The sequence below is a fragment of the Oryctolagus cuniculus genome, chromosome 15 (assembly GCF_964237555.1).
Source record: "Oryctolagus cuniculus chromosome 15, mOryCun1.1, whole genome shotgun sequence".
NCBI classification, from domain to species: domain Eukaryota; kingdom Metazoa; phylum Chordata; class Mammalia; order Lagomorpha; family Leporidae; genus Oryctolagus; species Oryctolagus cuniculus.
In genome coordinates this window covers 78,092,995-78,110,987 of record NC_091446.1, presented here as the reverse complement: position 1 = coordinate 78,110,987, position 17,993 = coordinate 78,092,995, and the positions used below count along the sequence as shown (strand labels likewise).

The window sequence follows — 17,993 nt, the reverse complement described above, 5'->3', positions numbered from 1 at the left end:
AGCAAGGAGCTGGATCAGAAGCGGAGCAGCTAAGACTCAAACCAGCATTCCAATACGGGATGCCAGTGTCGTAGATGGCAGCTTAGCACATCAGCGCCACAACAGCGGCCCCTCAAGTTTGCCTTTTAAGATAAGAACCCTCTAAGTTATTTCTCTCACACAAATATTATCTTCAATAACACTGTTTCTTGTTTTGTTTTGTTTTGTTTTGTTTTTGCTTGTTTTGTTTTGTTTTGTTTTGTTTTTTTGACAGGCAGAGTGGACAGAGAGAGAGACAGAGAGAAAGGTCTTCCTTTTGCCATTGGTTCACCCTCCAATGGCCGCCACAGCTGGTGCGCTGCGGCCGGCGCACCGCGCTGATCCGATAGCAGGAGCCAGGTGCTTCTCCTGGTCTCCCATGGGGTGCAGGGCCCAAGCACTTGGGCCATCCTCCACTGCCTTCCCGGGCCACAGCAGAGAGCTGGCCTGGAAGAGGGGCAACCGGGAAAGAATCCGGCACCCCGACCGGGACTAGAACCCAGTGTGCCGGCGCGGCTAGGTGGAGGATTAGCCTATTGAGCCACAGCGCCGGCCCAATAACATTTTTCAAGGTGTATGTGGCAAGCACAGTATTACCAACATAATTGAACTGATTATTCCAGAGTCCTCACAGTAACCTGTGGGGGAGGACCCTGCCATCCACATTTTGCATATGAAGAAATAAGGCTTACAGAAATTAACTATGTTGCCTCAAGGTCACACACATAGGACGCAGAATGTAGTAAGTCAAAGAATACAATAAATGTACAGATAGATCACTAAACATACAAGCCAATATTTAATTAGTCTTTTTAGCTATTTGGTACCCAGATAAAAGGAAAGTCACTGTAATCTTACAAGGATTTCTTTACCCTTTTAAAAAATGTACTTAATTGAAAGGCAGAGCATCAGACAAGGAGAGACAGAAAAGAGATCTTTCACCTGCTGGTTCAATCCCCAAACAGCCACAACGGCAGGGACTGGGACAGGCCAAAGCCAGGACCTCCACGAAGGTCTCCCACATGGGTGGCAGGGCCCAAGTACCTGGGCCATCTACCACTTGTTTCCAGGTACATTGGCAGGGTGCTGGTTAGAAGGAGAGCAGCTGGGACTCAAACCAGCACTCCATTATGGGATACCAGCATCCTAAGCAGGGGTCTGACCTGCCATGCCACATGGCCCTCGGGGTTTTCTTTACAATACATTAGTGCTTCCTTTGTATAAGTATTTAACTTCACACTTTCTCTGTTTCTCCTCAATGATAGGACCACAAGTTACAAACCATTGACTCCACCATGCAAATGGGTAAGATGATAAAAAAGAACAGGACAGTGAATAATTTTAGAAAGAACAAAGTCTTAGTCAACACTATTAAAATTATTATGTCATTAGGGCCAGCACCACGGCGTAGCGGGTAAAGCCATCGCCTGTGGTGCCAGCATCCCGTATGGTCGCCAGTTCCATACCCAGTTACTCCACTTCCCATCCTGCTCTCTGCTATGGCCTGGGAAAGCAGTGGAAGATGGCCCAAGTCCTTGTGCCCCTGCACCCACATGAGAGACCCAGAAGAAGCTCCTGGCTCCTAGCTTCAGATCAGCCCAGCTTCAACCATTGTGGCCATTCAGGGAGTGAACCAGTGGATGGAAGACTTCTTTCTCTCTCTGCCTCTGCCTCTCTGTAACTCTGCCTTTCAAATGAATAAATAAAATTATTACGCCACTCCATTAATGAATAGCAATATTACTATAGGAATATATTGGGTATAAAGTTAAATCTAACAGTATATTCAACTTTAAGAAATCTTAGTTTTCAAGAACGGATTTTTGGAAAATTCCATTGAATCTGACTTGTGCAGATTATTTATGTGAAAGTCAGTCACAGAGATAGAGGGAGAGAGGGAGAAAGAGATATCTTCCATCTACTGGATCACTCCCCAGATGGCCACCATGGTTGGCACTGGCCCAGGCTCAAGCCAGCAGCTTCTTCCATGTCTACATGTGGGTTGCAGGGACCCAAGAACTTGGGCCATCTTCTGCTGCTTTCCCATGCCTTTAGCAGGGAGCTACATTGCAAGTGAAGCAGTCAGGACAGAAACTGGTGCCCACAGCAGATTCCAGCATTGCAGGCAGCAGCTTTACCCACTATACCACAACGACAGCCCCAATTTTTCACTGTGTTAATACTCTAACAACAGCAAAGGAATTTCCTAACTTGAATGCAGTTGTTTCAGCCAGCATGTTGAAGGAATACCGACTGTTAGGAAGATGGAGCTGGGAACCCTGTCTGTCTCCTTCTACCAATTCTGCACGGCTTCTCAAATGCATTTCTAAGAATTCAACCTGCAACACACAAACAGTCTCACAGGACAAATACAAATGCCACAGTACTGTTTGTAACACTAAAGGAAAAACTAGACACAAGCTAATTACTCATCAGGAGGGAGCTAGTAAATAAATCAAAGTGTGCACGTGAAACGGAATGCTGTGTGCTTCTAAAAACAAAAGGAAATCAAAGTGAATGGACGGAAGAGTCCACATCTATTCAGTAAAAACAGAGAAGTTACAGAAAAGGATGCACAGGACGACCCCATTTTTGGAGAGTGGGCAGAGAACAGAGAAACACACAAAGGCACTAGGAAAGAAAAAGGCAACGTATCTGGTTGGCAGCGCTGGGGAGGGAGGAGGTTACAGAGGACCCTTTGCTGTCCACCTCATGTTTGTATGGTTTGAAGTTCTGACCATAAATATGTGCAACTCCTGCAGCATACAGTTAAGCAAATTACACTGGGGTTTCACCAAGCATATTAGCATTAAAACCCCAAGAAGGCTTGATTAGTGAAGAAGTCTGTGTCAGTAGATGGTACAAGAAATTCCAAAATGCTACCTTCAAACAATGGTGCCGAGGAAGGGGCTAAAGCTCAGGCCCAGGCCGCTGCAGGAGGAGGCCCAGAGGGGACAGGGCTTCCATCAGCATCCAGAGCATCCTGACGGGCAGAGAACCAGGACAGGAGAGCCGGCTGCAGCACTGCCCAACAGAACCTTTAGTTTTGAGTTTCTAGCTGCTACACTAAAAACGTTTTTTTAAAAACCAAGTGAAATTGGCCGGCGCCGCGGCTCACTAGGCTAATCCTCCGCCTAGCGGAGCCGGCACACCGGGTTCTAGTCCCGGTCGGGGTGCCGGATTCTGTCCCGGTTGCCCCTCTTCCAGGCCAGCCCTCTGCTGTGGCCAGGGAGTGCAGTGGAGGATGGCCTAAGTACTTGGGCCCTGCACCCCATGGGAGACCAGGAGAAGCACCTGGCTCCTGGCTCCTGCCATCGGATCAGCGCGGTGCGCTGGCCGCAGCGCGCCGGCCGCGGCGGCCATTGGAGGGTGAACCAACGGCAAAAGGAAGACCTTTCTCTCTGTCTCTCTCTCTCTCTCTCTCTCTCACTGTCCACTCTGCCTGTCAAAAAAAAAATTAAAATTAAAAAAAAAAAACCAAGTGAAATTGATGTATTTCTGTAATCCAATATATCCCAAGCAATATCACTTCAATATGTAACCAATATTTTAAGAACACAATGAGACATTTCATTTCTTTCAAAATTTCTGTCTTCAAAATCTGGCATGTAATGCACACTTTACAGCCCAGCTGAATTCGGACCAGCAACATTTCAAGTCCTCTTCAGCCACAGGAGGTAGTGGCTGCCTGCAGCATTACGGGTCTAAGGATTCGGAACTCAAACCCAGAGGTAAGTATTTAAATGACTTTAAAATAGGAGCAAGTGAGTGAGGCAGAAAAGGCCGACTGGGCCAGAGCAGGTCAATCTGAGAGAACTTGGATTTCATACTGTAAGCAATAGGAAACCAGAGAAAAATATTTAACGAGTAGGAATGATGACTAAAGCACTATTTGAGGCACAGTAACTGTTTTTCCTTACTAAGATACACATACAAATCCAACATAGACTATGTTTCCAATACTTTTATTATATGGCAGATTACTGAAATGGAGATACAAAAAAATAGTCTGTCATCAAGTGACTGCACTTTGTTGATCTGGCGCATATTTAAGATTCTCCCGGAGAGTTACTCTTGAGATGTTTTTATTTCATGACATTTTAAAATTGTGCTTTTGAAAAATACAGACATGTTAAAAAAAATTTTTTTTTCAAAATTTAACAGCCTTTAACATCTCCTGTCAGGAGCTTATTTTAGCCAGGAATCCAAAACATTCTCAATCAAGTACAAATTTTAACCACTCAAGACCTTATACCCCTGCAGTAAGTACATCACAAAGAATTTTAATTGCTAATAAGAAAATTAGCAGGGTGGGTGTGTGTGGCACTGCGGCCTGAGCTGCCTCCTGGGGCGTCCACATCCCAGCACGGTGGTGTATCAGAGCCCAGTCTGAATCCCAGCTGCTCTGCTTCTGATCCAACTTCGCGCTGATGTGCACACTGGAAGGCAGCTTACATGGCTGAGGTACCTGGGTTGCTGCCCCTGACCCGGGAGACCCAGACTGAGCTCCAAGGTCCTGGCTCCAGCCTGGCCCAGCCCGGGGAGGTTGTGGGCGTCTGGAGAGTGAATTAACAGATGGAAAGATCTCTTGTCAGGCCGGCGCCGTGGCTCAATAGGCTAATCCTCCACCTTGCGGCGCCGGCACACCGGGTTCTAGTCCCGGTCGGGGCGCCGGATTCTGTCCCGGTTGCCCCTCTTCCAGGCCAGCTCTCTGCTATGGCCAGGGAGTGCAGTGGAGGATGGCCCAGGTGCTTGGGCCCTGCACCCCATGGGAGACCAGGAAAAGCACCTGGCTTCTGGCTCCTGCCATCGGATCAGCGCGGTGCGCCGGCTGCAGCGGCGGCCATTGGAGGGTGAACCAACGGCAAAGGAAGACCTTTCTCTCTCTGTCTCTCTCTCACTGTCCACTCTGCCTGTCAAAAAAAAAAAAAAAAAAAAAAAAGATCTCTTGTCTCCCTGCCTTTCTAATAAAATGAATACTAAAAATTAAAAAACTAACTACAAATTTTAATTAACATAAAACAGTTAATCACAACTATGCACGTCTCCTACAAATTTCTTAACTTTAAAACCGAGAGTTTATACTCATAACACTTCTAATACTTTATCTGAAACAATCAGTGATCAAAGAAGGAGGTAAGAAAGCAAGGCATGGAAACACCACCACTGGTTCTAAGCCATTGCCCTCGTCACTGACTGCCAAGGCTGACAAGAGACTCCGCAGCCCAGAGTCAGAACCAGGGATGCCATTGGGTCCAAAGCATCGTATGACCTGCAATTTCTACGAATAACTGCTCCACATTAGAGTCATGGAGTTTTTTTGTTTTTTTTTTTTTTTTAAGCAGAAAATTATCTTAAAGCTCACGATGTTCCTTTCACTTTTTACCAGCATTACTTACAAAAAGAAGCCAAAACCTTCATCATCCTGCTGTTTCTTTATAATTTTTCACATTTCTCAAATTACCCAATAGATGTTGTATAATTAAAAAGAAAAAAAACTTGGTCTGCTTTAAAGTGTGCTGCGTGCTCCCAGACAGGCTCCCTCTGCTTTCTTGCCTAAGGTCTCACTCTGCATTCCAGCCTCTCCGGAGCAGGCCAGGTTCCTTCACCACACACTGTGGGAAGCGGCCTGGCTCTCCTGGCGTGGGTCTTAACATAACTAGGGAGTTATTTAACGTCTGTCTTCTCCATCCAGGTCTCAAACTGGTGCTGCTCGGGGCTCTGCTCCAAGCTCTCTGCCACACACCCCCAGTGCTACCGTATGCAGAATTGTTTTACTTGTGTGCAAGGGTATTTCAAAAAGTTCATGGGAAAATGAAATTAAAAGATAAGCTTATTTTGGTGCAAAAAAAAAAAAACTTTACATCTATGCAGAGCTTTTCCATAATACACATTTTCCACAACCTTTCTGAAGACCCCTCATAATTTTCTTCGGATTCTATGACAATGGTCTTTAAAGGGTGAAGAACCAGAAGACTGTGTCATCTAACTGGCCCAGAGCCATCTTTTCTTTGCTCATCCCCTCATGGCTCCTGAAAGACTATCAGTCATGGGCTCCCAGGCAGCTCTGGTGGGCTTCTCAGCCAGGCCTGGTCCACAAGGTTTCCTTACTCATGGAGACCCATAAGGATCTCTCCAGGAGACAGAATCTATGCACCTGGGGCCGGCTGTGGCACAGTGGGTTAAGCTGCCACCTCTGACACCAGCACCCCATATGAGTGCTACTGTCAAGTCCCAGTGCTCTGTTTCAACCCAGCTCCCTGCTAATGTGCCTGGGAAAGCAGCAGAAGATAGTCCCTGCTATCTGTGTCGGATTCCGGATGGAGTTCCAGGTTGCTGGCTTCAGCCAGGCCCAGCCCTGGCCACTTCAGCCATTTGGGGAATGAACCAGCACATAAAAGATCTCTCTCTCTCTCTCCTTCTCTCTGTAACTCTGCCTTTCAAATACATAAATCTTTAAATATATACATACATTTAAGAACAACAGGTTCCTCTCCCCCTCCTGGAGCCAATGTAAACCTGTAGCTGCCCACAGTCTTCCTCTGCCAGAGGAGTGCACAGGCCTGAATATGGAGGCAGGAGAGTAGAGAGCACTCAGACCCAACCATGCCTATTGCTGGGCTCTTCAAAGGAGGAAATTCCCCCTGGAGGCTAATGGGAGTTGGGCTTGCACGCTGAAGCCACTTGAGAGAGCCGTCAGGTTCCCACTGTGAAAACAAGGAGCCTATCTGGTAGGTAATCACTGCCAAAGCCTACCTCCCGCCCAGACCTCTGGCAAACTCCAGCCCCATAACACAGCAAGAGGAACTCTCCCCTAGCTGTTTGGGAGACCCCTCAAACCTCATGCAATTGCTGCTCTCCTCAACAAACCAGCACTTCCTCCACACTGTCTTATCTCAGTCAGCCACCACCCCTGCACCCTGCTTTCCCAGCTAGAGACCTGGGACATGTTCTTGCCAACCCCACTCCCTCCCCAATCCACAGCGAGTCACCCAGTCCTATCTATTCCAGGCCATAATTACTCGCCACCACCCTAATCTGGCCAGGGCAAAAAAGCTTCCCTACAAGTTTCAAGTCCTCAGTCTTCCTTTGAACTGATTCTCCAACTCCTACCTAACTAGCCTTCCTAAACTGCAAGTGTGATCACTTCAGCCTGACACCTGGCAGTCCCCATCCTCCCCTGCATAAATCAACAGCCAAGACACACAGCAAGAGCCAAGCGCCACTGAGAGAAATCAGCCGTGTAACACATCTGAAAGTGGGTAAAGCCGCCGCCTGCACTACTGGCATCCCATACGGGCACCAGTTCCAGATCCAGTTGTTCCATTTCCAATCCAGCTCTCTGCTATGGCCTGAGAAAGCAGTGGAAGATGGCCCAAGTCCTGGGCCCCTGCACCCATGTGGGAGACCCAGAAGAAGCTCCTGGCTCCTGGCTTTGGATCCACCCAGCTCCAGCCATTGCAGCCATTTGGGGAGGGAACCAGCAGATGGAAGACCTCTCGCTCGCTCTCTTTTCTGCCTCTCTGTAACTCTTTCAAATAAATAAATAAATCTTTAAAAAAAAAAAAAAAAGGAAGGAAGGAAGGAAAGAAGGAAGGATGTAAGAGTGTTAATTGTTAAATTAACAACAGGAGTCACTGTGCATTAACTCCCCATGCAGGGCCTCTGTCCTCAACGAGTTGTATTATGAGAGATAACTGTAAAACTAGTTCTCAAACAGTTTGTGTGTGTGTGTGTGTGTGCAAATTGTTGAAATCTTTACTTAGTATAGAGTTGGTCTTCTGTGTACAAAGTTAACTGAAAATGAATCTTCCTGGAGAATGGGACTGGCAAGGGGAGAGGGAGGAGGAGGAGTGGGAGTGTGGATGGGAGGGCAAGTATGGTGGGAAGAATCACTATATTCCTAAAGTTGTACTTATGAAATTTGCATTCTTCAAAAAATAAATTACAGAAAAGAAAGGAAGGAAAGAAGGAAGGGAGAAAACAAGGTACAAGAGAAGCATCAAAGTATAAATGGTAACAACAGGAGTCGGCACTGTGGTGTAGCAGGTAAAGCCGCCACCTGCAACAACAGCATCCCATATGGGCACCAGTTCGAGTCCCAGCTGCTCCACTTCTGATCCAGCTCCCTGCTAATGCACCTAGGAAAGCAGTAGAAGATGGCCAAGTATTTGGGCCGCTGTCACCCATGTGGGAGACCCAGATGAAGCCCCTGGCTCCTGGCTTCAGTTTGGCCCAGCCCTAGCCGTTGTGGCCATTTGGGGACTAAACTAGGGGATGGAAGATCAAGATCCCATTCATTCTCTCTAACTCTGCCTTTCAAATAAATACAATAAATCTTAAAAGAATGGGGGTGGTGAAAACAACAAATGCCACCACACCAGAGAAAATAAAAGGTCCTCAAAACAGCATCCTTAGCTACCACTGACTAGTTCTACATTTAACTGTCCGTATGAGCTTAGTTCAGGGACCCACTGAGCACCCCTGCAAGAGATTCCACTGATCACCTGACCTCCTTGGCCCCTAGTTAGTGATCTCTTCAAAACACACAACTGGGGGTCTCCAGGCACTTCATTTTGTTTTCATTTTTTAAAACATCCACTCTTTAAAACATCGGTTGTGGGGCTGGTGCTGTGGTGCAGCAGGTTAAAGCCGCCACCTGCAGTGCCAGCATCCCATATGGGCGCTAATTCAAGTCCCGGCTGCTCCTCTTCCAATCCAGCTCTCTGCTATGGTCTAGGAGAACAGTGGAAGATGGCCCAACTCCTTGGGACCTTGCACCTACGTGGGAGACCTGGAAGAAGCTCCTGGCTCCTGGCTTCAGATCAGCTCAGTTCTGGCCATTGTGGTCATTCGGGGAGTGAACCAGCAGAAGGAAAACCTCTCTTTCTCTCTGGCTCTACCTCTCTCTGTAACTCTGTCTTTCAAATAAATAAAATAAACCTTTAAAAAAAAAAAATTGGTTGTAAAAGCAGATACACAGCATCTGATAGGGACGTGAACACGTGCAGCCTTGGGGTCCACACGCGGTCCTGGAACTACCCCTCTGTGCAGCGCTGACTGTGCATCCTCATTGTAAGTACCAGACTCTGTCTCTAAGATGAACAATGGCCATCACAGCTCCCAATCAGTTTCCCTCACAAAGGCTGTGCCTTCTGTGAAAATGCCAGCTCTTTAGAGAACTTGACAGCTTAGATAACAGGCAAAAGAAATTAGGGGGAAAATATGAAAAGCTGAGAGTCAAAGTCCTCCAAACCAGACTGGCCTATTTGTGAGGTCCCATCCAAAAAAGCTGTTCTCTCTACTGCCTGAAACTTTTCACTTGTTAACAATCCTCTTCTTTTACGAACTAACTTTTCATGGTAACAGCAGAAATGTAAGTCTTTCTAATTTCAGTTTAAATTCTTTCTTCTCAAAATCTACACTGAAGAAAAAGGAGTTGTGATTAGGGGAACTACAATGACCAATAATATATGCAGGCACCGTGTTTTAGCATCTCTGAGATTGGAGTGCACCTCACAACCAATGGTTCATTACGACTAGAGGCATTTCTTCTTTATAAGTTGTCTTTAAAACTAGCATGCATCTTACAACTGCCATAACTCAGTACCACTCACCTGGGATCCTAACAATGTTAGAAGTGGAGCAGCCTGGTCAATATGGAATGAACTCCACTGAATAAGTAACTTGTTTGTAATAAAAAGGCATTCTAGGGGGTGTTTGGTGCAGTGGTTAAGACCCATATGGGAGTACCTGGGTTCAAGTTTCGGCTCTGCTTTCAATTCCAGCTCCCTGCTAATGCACACACTGGGAGGCAGAAGGTGGTAACTCAAGTACTCCAGTTCCTGTCTCCTATGTGGGACACTCAAATGCAGTTCCTAGCCCCCGGTTTTGACGTGGCCCAGCTTTGGATGTTGCAGGAATTTTGGAAGCAAACTAGCAAATAGAAGAGAAGCGCTCTCTCTCTCTTTTTTTCTTTCTCTCTCCCTCTCCCACTCTCCCTCCCTTTCTGCCTTTCAAATAAAATAAATATATATATTTTTAATGTTAGGATGGGAAGGTCTTAAAAAAAAGGAAAAAGATAAATGCTATAGAACACACTTCCGAACGGACAGTGGTAAGAACTAGACTTCAAGATTAATTTATGCAGAAATACAACACTACACAAAAGGGAAAGTGACAGCAGAATATCATAACATTAGCACTGGTAGGATTAGAGTCCGACTCAGCTCAGACTTAGCGCAAAAAAAAAAAAAAAAAACCAACAGTCAAATATAGTAGAAATATAAAAAAAACCGTGAAAACCAATTAACATTAGATTTGCAAGCTCAATGAACTTATGGAAAATATAAAAAAATAAAATTCACACAAAAAATAGAAAACCTACACAAACCAAATGCTACTAAATGATCTGAAATGGTATTCATTCAAGGTTCTCTCCAGAAAAACGTCAGCCTGAGTGGTGCCACCGGCGAGGTCCACGAAACTTTCAAGGGACAGAGAATTCCAGTCTAAACTGCTCCTGCGAGGAGAAGGAAGAAAGCTGCTCACCTCATTTTATGGGTCTACTATAACCTTGATACCAAGGTGAATTAAGAATCACACAGCAAGCAGAAGAGCTGTATCCCGGAAGCAGACGGAACAGATGTTGGCTACAGACAGGATGTGATGAAATGGGGAAAGCTCTGGTGTGACAGCCACTGAAATAAGGAACACCAGAGAAGCAGGTTTGGTTAGGAAGAGCAGCTCCGTTTGAACCAGAACAGCCAGGTGCAGGAGTGCACACAGCAGGTGAGGAGAGGAGTCAAGGGCAGAAGAGAAACAAACAACAGAGATCCCAGAATCACTCAGGGAGATCCGAACAACAACAAGAGACCAGAGACTTCAGAAAAGTGAGACTTGGGCGACAAACCCGCCAAGAGGAAGGCAGAAAAGAACAGGGTCGGTGGTCAGTCAGTCATCCTGAAGCCCCCTGCCATCCACTTCATTCTCTCACACATCACAACTCAGCGGGGTTCCCAAGGAACATCTCAGAGGCAACCTCTAGGACTCTCCAGTACCACCATAACAGCCCAGGCGCCCCGTGAGGCTCTTAGGATGCTCTGAACTTCAATTATCTTCACAATTGTATTCAGCTGTGGAATTCACCTTCCCCAACACCACACTTGAAGCTGCTGCGAGGGGCAGGCACCCTCCCTTTTGCCCTGCACAGCCGAGGACACACGTGTCAAGAACGCACGTCCACATCCACGCTCAATGTGACAGCCGCCAAGGAGAGGGCCGAGAAAGACGCTGAAAGGTGCTGATGAGGTCACAGCTACTCCGTGGTCGGGGGGAGGAGACATCCAGATCACAAGGGGTTAACCAAAGGGCTGGTCGCCCAGCAAGCAAGCCAGTTCCCCACCCCCCCTAGAGAAGGGATTATCCGCGACAGAACGTGTTGCTCCCTAATGACCATGCATTACGTTCTTAAGGACAAAACTTTTTAAAAACCTTAGCGTGCTGTGAAATGGAAAGGTTGCAGAAGCACAGCTTGAGGGGGTAGCGGGTTTCAGAAAAGTTTTCTGGAAACTGAATGAATCCGTTTGTGCTTTTCAGATATGGGATAACGCACGCTCCATTAAGTCAGAAAATTACATAAAGAGAAAACAAGACGTTATCTAGTTAGGGACAGAAAAGACCCCTCCTCGGAGATGGGAGGAAACAGCAGTTGAGGCAGGAATCCCTCCCCGACGCCTCCATCTTTTCTGTCAAAGGTGGAGAGAGGTGGAGGAGCAGAGGCGGTTAGAAATGGGCTCCGTGGAGAGCGAGCCCCGGACCTACTGAAAATCGTTCTACCTGTCAATCTGTCTTCCCTACACTCCACCTACTCCTGGGTCACAGAACCATCCGTTTTTTTTTTTTTTAAGCTCCACACTTCGCAAAAAATCTAAATGCTCCCGGTCCACACTCTTTCAACAACGATAGACGTGAAGTCCCACTCTGCTAACTCGAAGTTTAACTCCTCCCAAAGTGCACACAATCAGGGAGCAGCGTCCACCGCCAGCCAACGCGACAGCGACCGTTCCAACCACGCTCCTACACCTAAAACAGCGTCCGCGGAAAGTTGGCGTTGAGTTGTGTGTGTTTTTGTTGTTGTTGTCGTTTTACGTTAAAGCTCCGCCAGACAGCCCGGGTTCCCGGGTTCAGGTCCCGGCTGACTTCAGGCCGAGTGCTCCAAGGGGGACTACGACAGCCAGGGTGATCGTGAGGACTGCATGACGTAGCACAGGTGCCAAGTGCGTGCTGAGTCCTGGGCACAGAGTGCTCACCGCGGAAAACAGAAAGCCCACCTCACCGCGACCGACCCCGAGCGCACTCCGCGGCCGCAGGTCGCCGGACCCTCACACACACACACACACACACAGCCCTGGCGCACGCTCGTTTCTTGTTTTTTGTTTCTTTTTTCTTGCCAGACTTTCCCACTGGGAGTCAGGAGCAAGAGAACAGGGCTGCCCGCCACCGGGCAGAAAGTTCCCCGCCAGGACGGCGCCGGGGGCCCGGGCCGCGCAGGCCGCGCAGCGGCAGGTGAACCGCACACGCACAGGCCGGCCCGAAGCCCGCACCGGCGCGCCAACCCCTGCCCACCGCGCGGCCCCCGGGCCGGCGAGGTGAGAGCGCCTTTGCCATTTAAGGATCCCACGAGCGTCGCCCGAGCCGCCTGCGCCCGCACCGCCTCCCCGATCGGCCTGCGACTTGGGGGTGAAAGGGGGAACAAAAGAGGGGCCGGGCGGCGGGAGGCGGCGCCGGGGGGTCTCCGGCGGGCGGGCCCGGGCCCAGGGCGCACCACCACGGCCTCCCCGACCGAGGCTGGGCCCCCCACCCCGTGAGGGAGCCGGGCCCGGCCGCCCCCTCGCCCGGGGCCTCTGCGCGCCCGGCTCCCTCAGAGACGACGCGCGAACCCCGCGCCGGCCTCCCCGCAGCCAGCGGCCTCCCCCGGCGCGCGCACGCACTTCCCCGCGAGCCAACTCACCCGGACCCCGGGGAACTCATCCTCCGGCCCTCGGCGCGGAGCGGGTGGGCGCGGCGGGGGCCCGGCTCGGCCTCGCCCTCGGCGTGCAGCGGCCCCGGCCCGGTCGCCCCCTCGCGCGGCCGTGTGATCCGAGCCTTCCAGGCCGCCCTCCCTCCTCCCGCCTCCTTCGCCGAGCCCGGCGGGCGGATTCCAATCTCGGCAGCCGCGCCGCCGCCGCCGCCGCCGCTGCCGCCGACACTCGCTCGCGGGGGAGGGGCGGGGGTGCGAGGACTGGGGGAGGGGCGGCTCGGCGAGACGGCGCGGCGCGCGCGCGCACCCGCGCCCGGCGCCGGCCCCGCCCCGGACACGAAAGGAGCCGAGCGCGCGGCGGAAGTGCCCGAAGGTCCCGCGAAGCCCGGCGCCCCGCTGCCGGGGAAGAGCGGCCGCCGCCGGCAAGGGGGCGCCGGGCTGCTGTGAGGAGGGGGCCTCTCCTCCGCGCGCGCCGCCGGCCGCTCCCCGCGCTCCAGCCCCGCCGCCGCCGCCGTGGCGGGGCCGCTAGAGACGACGCCGCGGCGCAGAACACCCCCCTCCCCGGGTGGGCGCGGTGCTGCGCTTGGCCCCCCGGTCCGTGTGAGCGCCGGGCCGCGGACTTGGAGGCTAAGGCTCCGTGCCCACGGTAGAGGGAAAGGCGGTCACGCTGCGTGCCCAGGTGGCTCTAGGGGGCCCTTGGCCGCCTCCCGAACCAAGGGACAGCGGCCTGGCAGCTGGGGTCTCGGCGCTCCGGGCTCCGGTGAAGTCCAGAGGCGTAAGCTAAGGAGCGGCGGGGCCCATCAGAGCCTATGCCAGCGGGCTATAAATACTGCACGCATCCGCCCGCGTGCCGTGCCCTGCGTTTGGAAAATGCAGATGGTGTCCACTGCCCGTGCCTCCCATGTACCCCCTCTTTCCTGCGTGTGGAGAAAGGCAATGGGTAGTCCCTTTGTAGCAAAATTTGACCTTAAACCTCCTCGGTAAGTGTTTCCATGAATATGTCGGGTATCTTTTAAAAAGACACTTTAAAAAAATCCCTTGTTTTAAAATCTCTTAAAACTGGGTAAAAAAGAAGGAGGAAAGGTAGAGGGAAGAGTGTGCCAGGCCCTGATACTCATGTTTGCACACATACTCATAGAGATGTTCGGATGCCGGTGTGTTCCCTGTATTCCCGCGTGCTGTGTTCCTGTTGAGAGTGTGCCTTTGTTGCTTTCCTCTTTGTACCCTCTTTGCCCTTGAATGCCCAGACCCCTTCTGTAATTGTGATTTGATTTCGGTTTTCCTTTCCCTAATCTTTCCTGGCTCTTTCGCTGTCTCAGGTTGGAGAGTCATGTGTTAGGATCTTACTAAGCAAGAAGACGAGGATACATGAGATTCTTGGCGTCCGCTAAAATTTGTCACTTTGCTTTCTCAAGTGTCCTACGTGCCAGCCTGCTTTAATTTTTAAAGGGAGGACTTTTTGCTCAAGGAGATTCAGACCGATTGGCTAGAGGTGTCATGGGTGTGTGCTTAGTAGTGTCTCATGGCGGAGAAAACCGTGGCAGGTGTGTCATCGTGGTTTTTATGGCCTCATTCAATTTTTAGACAAAGCAATAAGTCCGTAAAATAGTCAGAAATCCCAAGTTGGGACTTCTGCTACATCAAGTTTCTAAATGTACAAATTGTTGTTGCCTGGCTTGTGTTGCATGCTCCTGACATGAGAGCAAATTTGAGGCATGGTGTCTTTTCCTCTCCACGAAGTCCCTTTCAGATCTCTGGGAATCGCACTTCATATCCTTTTGCTCTCCTTATAAATAAGACCTTCCAAGTGCCCAGCCTGCAGATCCTTAGCATATCGCAGTGTGCAGCCTACCCACCTGGAACCACACAGGCTCAGTGTTCTCACTGCTTGCTGGCATGTGTGTACATGCCAGCCTGTTTCTCCGGTTTGCCTGCCCACTGAATGAACAGAGCAGCCCGGGAGCCCCAGGAGACGTGTGGACACGGATGGTTGCTCCCCAAATTCAAAGGCAGCAACCCCCAGGTCCCAAGGTAACATGCTTTGATGTATTCCTCGAGGTAGGTTAATCGAAAGGGCTGGAAGTAGACCTTTTCCTCTGTGCAGTGAGTTTGTTGCAGGCCCAAGTCATGCAGCATTTGTTTGGAATGCAAATGACCCTTCTCAGACTTCGCAGCTCCTCAAGGATGCTGTCCCCAGTGCCCAGAATTAACACCCCATCACAGCCTGTACCACTCTTTACTGCCTGGAATTACCTAGTCCCTTGTTTCTAGTCTGAGTCCCTCAGCCGTGCTAGAAGGTAAACTCTCTAAGAGCAAAGACTGTTGAGCTCTGCTCGGAGCCTAGTGCCTGGCACACAGTGAGTGCTCAACAACTGTCAGTCAGGATCGAGAAGAAAATCTCCAAGCACTGGTGAACCTCGTCAGCAGGGCCGTGTTGGAGAGGGCCGTGGATGACATCACCGTTGGCTAAGTGGGGGCTTCTGCCTTCAGGGATCCAAGGCCAGTGGATGAACCCAGGCTCATCCGTCCAAAGTCATTTTCCTGTTGTAAAGGTTTTGCGAGGCAGAAGCAGCACTGAGTCTCTGTGTGTGTGGAGATGAGTTAGAGCCCAGCGAGGAGGGACAGTGCTTGGTGCAGGGGTTCAGACCCAGTATTTAACAGGTGAAAGTGTTGTGGACAGTGTAGGAAACAGCTTTGTTTTTCTTTTCTTTCTTTTTTTTTTTTTTTTTTAAGGTTTATCTATTTGAAAGTCAGAGTTACACAGAGAGAGGAAAGGGAAAAAGAGAGGTCTTCCATCTGCTGGTTCACTCCCCATTTGGCTGCAACGGCCAGACATGTGCTGATCTGAAGCCAGGAGCCAGGAGCTTCTTCTGGTCTCCCTCACAGGTGCAGGGGCACAAGGACCTGGGCCATCCTCTGCTTTCCCAGGCCATAGCAGAAAGCTGGGTCAGAAGTGGAATAGCCACATGGGACGCCGGCACTGCAGGTGGCAGCTTTACCCGCTACGCCACAGCGCCGGCCCCAGCTTTGTTTTTCAACACGAACATGACTGCATCGTTTAATTGGCTAATAATACCCCAGGATGGTTTAAAAGGACCAAGCCAAAACAGAAACTGTGTTTAAGGAAAAGATGGGTGTATGTGAGTATAATTCAGTGCACAAAACAGAAAAATTCATAAATCAGAATTTGTTCTCTCTCCCCTTCTATTTACAGCATGTTCCTTCTCTCTTACCCCATTTTATTATTTAAAGATTTATTTATTTTATTTGAAAGGCAGAATGATAGAGGGAGAGAGAGAGAGAGGGAGAGGGAGAGAGAGAGATCTTCCATCCATGAATTCACTCCCTCAAATGGCTGTAACAGCCAGGGCTGATCCAGGCTGGAACTCCATCCAGGTCTCCCATGTGGGTACAGGGGCCCAAGCACTTGAGCAGCCTTCCGCTGCTTTGGCAGGCCATAGCAGAGAGCTGGTTGGGAAGCAGAGCAGCCGAATTCCCAACAGGCATTGCAGGCTGCCCACTGCACCACAACGCAGCCCCTCCCTTTACTTCATTCTAATTCCTCCTTGCTTTAAAGCACTGCCATCCTTTGGTCCTGCCGAGCTCTGGGTCTCTGTGTTCCTCTTTCCCCACCATCCATGCAGCTTCGACCTTTTCCTAGGCCCTGGGGCAGGAAGAAGTCTCAGAGCTTCTGTCCCTAGCCCAAGATTCAGTCTCCTGCTGTCTTTACTGGTTACTTGGGGAGAGCTTTTTTCTTATGAAAAACCTAGGCTGCCGGCGCCATGGCTCACTAGGCTAATCCTCCGCTTTGCGGCACCGGCACACTGGGTTCTAGTCCTGGTCGGGGCGCCGGATTCTGTCCCAGTTGCCCCTCTTCCAGGCCAGCTCTCTGCTGTGGCCAGGGAGTGCAGTGGAAGATGGCCCAAGTACTTGGGCCCTGCACCCCATGGGAGACCAGGATAAGTACCTGGCTCCTGCCATCGGATCATTGCAGTGCGCCGGCCGCAGCGGCCATTGGAGGGTGAACCAACAGCAAAGGAAGACCTTTCTCTCTGTCCCTCTCTCTCACTGTCCACTCTGCCTGTCAAAAAAAAAAAAAAAACAAAAAAAAAAAAAAAAACAAAAACAAAAAACACCACGAGGCTGTTCACCTGCTTGGAATTGGATTTTTCTCTGCCTGCTGTCTGGATTCAGCTGCAGCCCTACTACACGGATTCTGCTGCAAGTGAGGATGCCTGGTCGCCTCCAGCTCTTTGTCTGCTGAGCCTCTGCGTCCCTGTTCTCCCATTGGTTGGACATTGTGATGTGTGTTGCTTTCCTGGACTACCACCTGTTGTTTGCTCACTGCTCTCTGGCTATCAGGTACTGCCTAGAGGGCTACAGTTCCTCCCCCAGCACCTGGAGATAAGGCCTCCCACTGGCTCCCACTCAGCCCAGGGCAAATCTCGGCTCACTGCCCCACAGTGAGTTTATGGCCTAGTATGCTTGGGTCACTTTGTAACCAGATAAGTCTATATTTAATATATATCCGCAGCATATGCACACAGGGATGCTTCAAAAAGGTTGTGCAAAAATGAAATTAAAAGGTAACTTTATTTTGGTGCAAAATTTTTTTGAAATCCATGCATGGCTTTCTGATAACAGGCATTTTTGCATGAACCTTTTGAAGACCTTTCGTGTGGGTTTGTAGCATTCATTGTACAAAGCAGAAATTCTAGGAGTATGCCGGCGCCGTGGCTCAATAGGCTAATCCTCCACCTTGCGGCGCCGGCACACCAGGTTCTAGTCCCGGTCGGGGCGCCGGATTCTGTCCCGGTTGCCCCTCTTCCAGGCCAGCTCTCTGCTATGGCCAGGGAGTGCAGTGGAGGATGGCCCAGGTGCTTGGGCCCTGCACCCCATGGGAGACCAGGAAAAGCACCTGGATCCTGGCTCCTGCCATCGGATCAGTGCGGTG

General features: G+C 50.2%; 1 protein-coding gene across 2 annotated transcripts in view; it reads right to left on the bottom strand.

Moving 5' to 3' along the window:
- The window catches only part of BMPR1A (bone morphogenetic protein receptor type 1A), a 137,666-nt gene extending 124,403 nt beyond the window's left edge, over positions 1-13,263 (bottom strand). Inside the window, exon 1 of one of the 2 annotated variants that reach the window (XM_070057996.1) lies at positions 13,031-13,263. The gene's annotated coding sequence lies outside the window, so the exon portion shown is untranslated. The remainder of the gene's footprint in view (positions 1-13,030) is intronic. The other variant, XM_051823147.2, reaches the window with a different exon arrangement.
- Between the last annotated feature and the right edge of the window lie 4,730 nt (positions 13,264-17,993).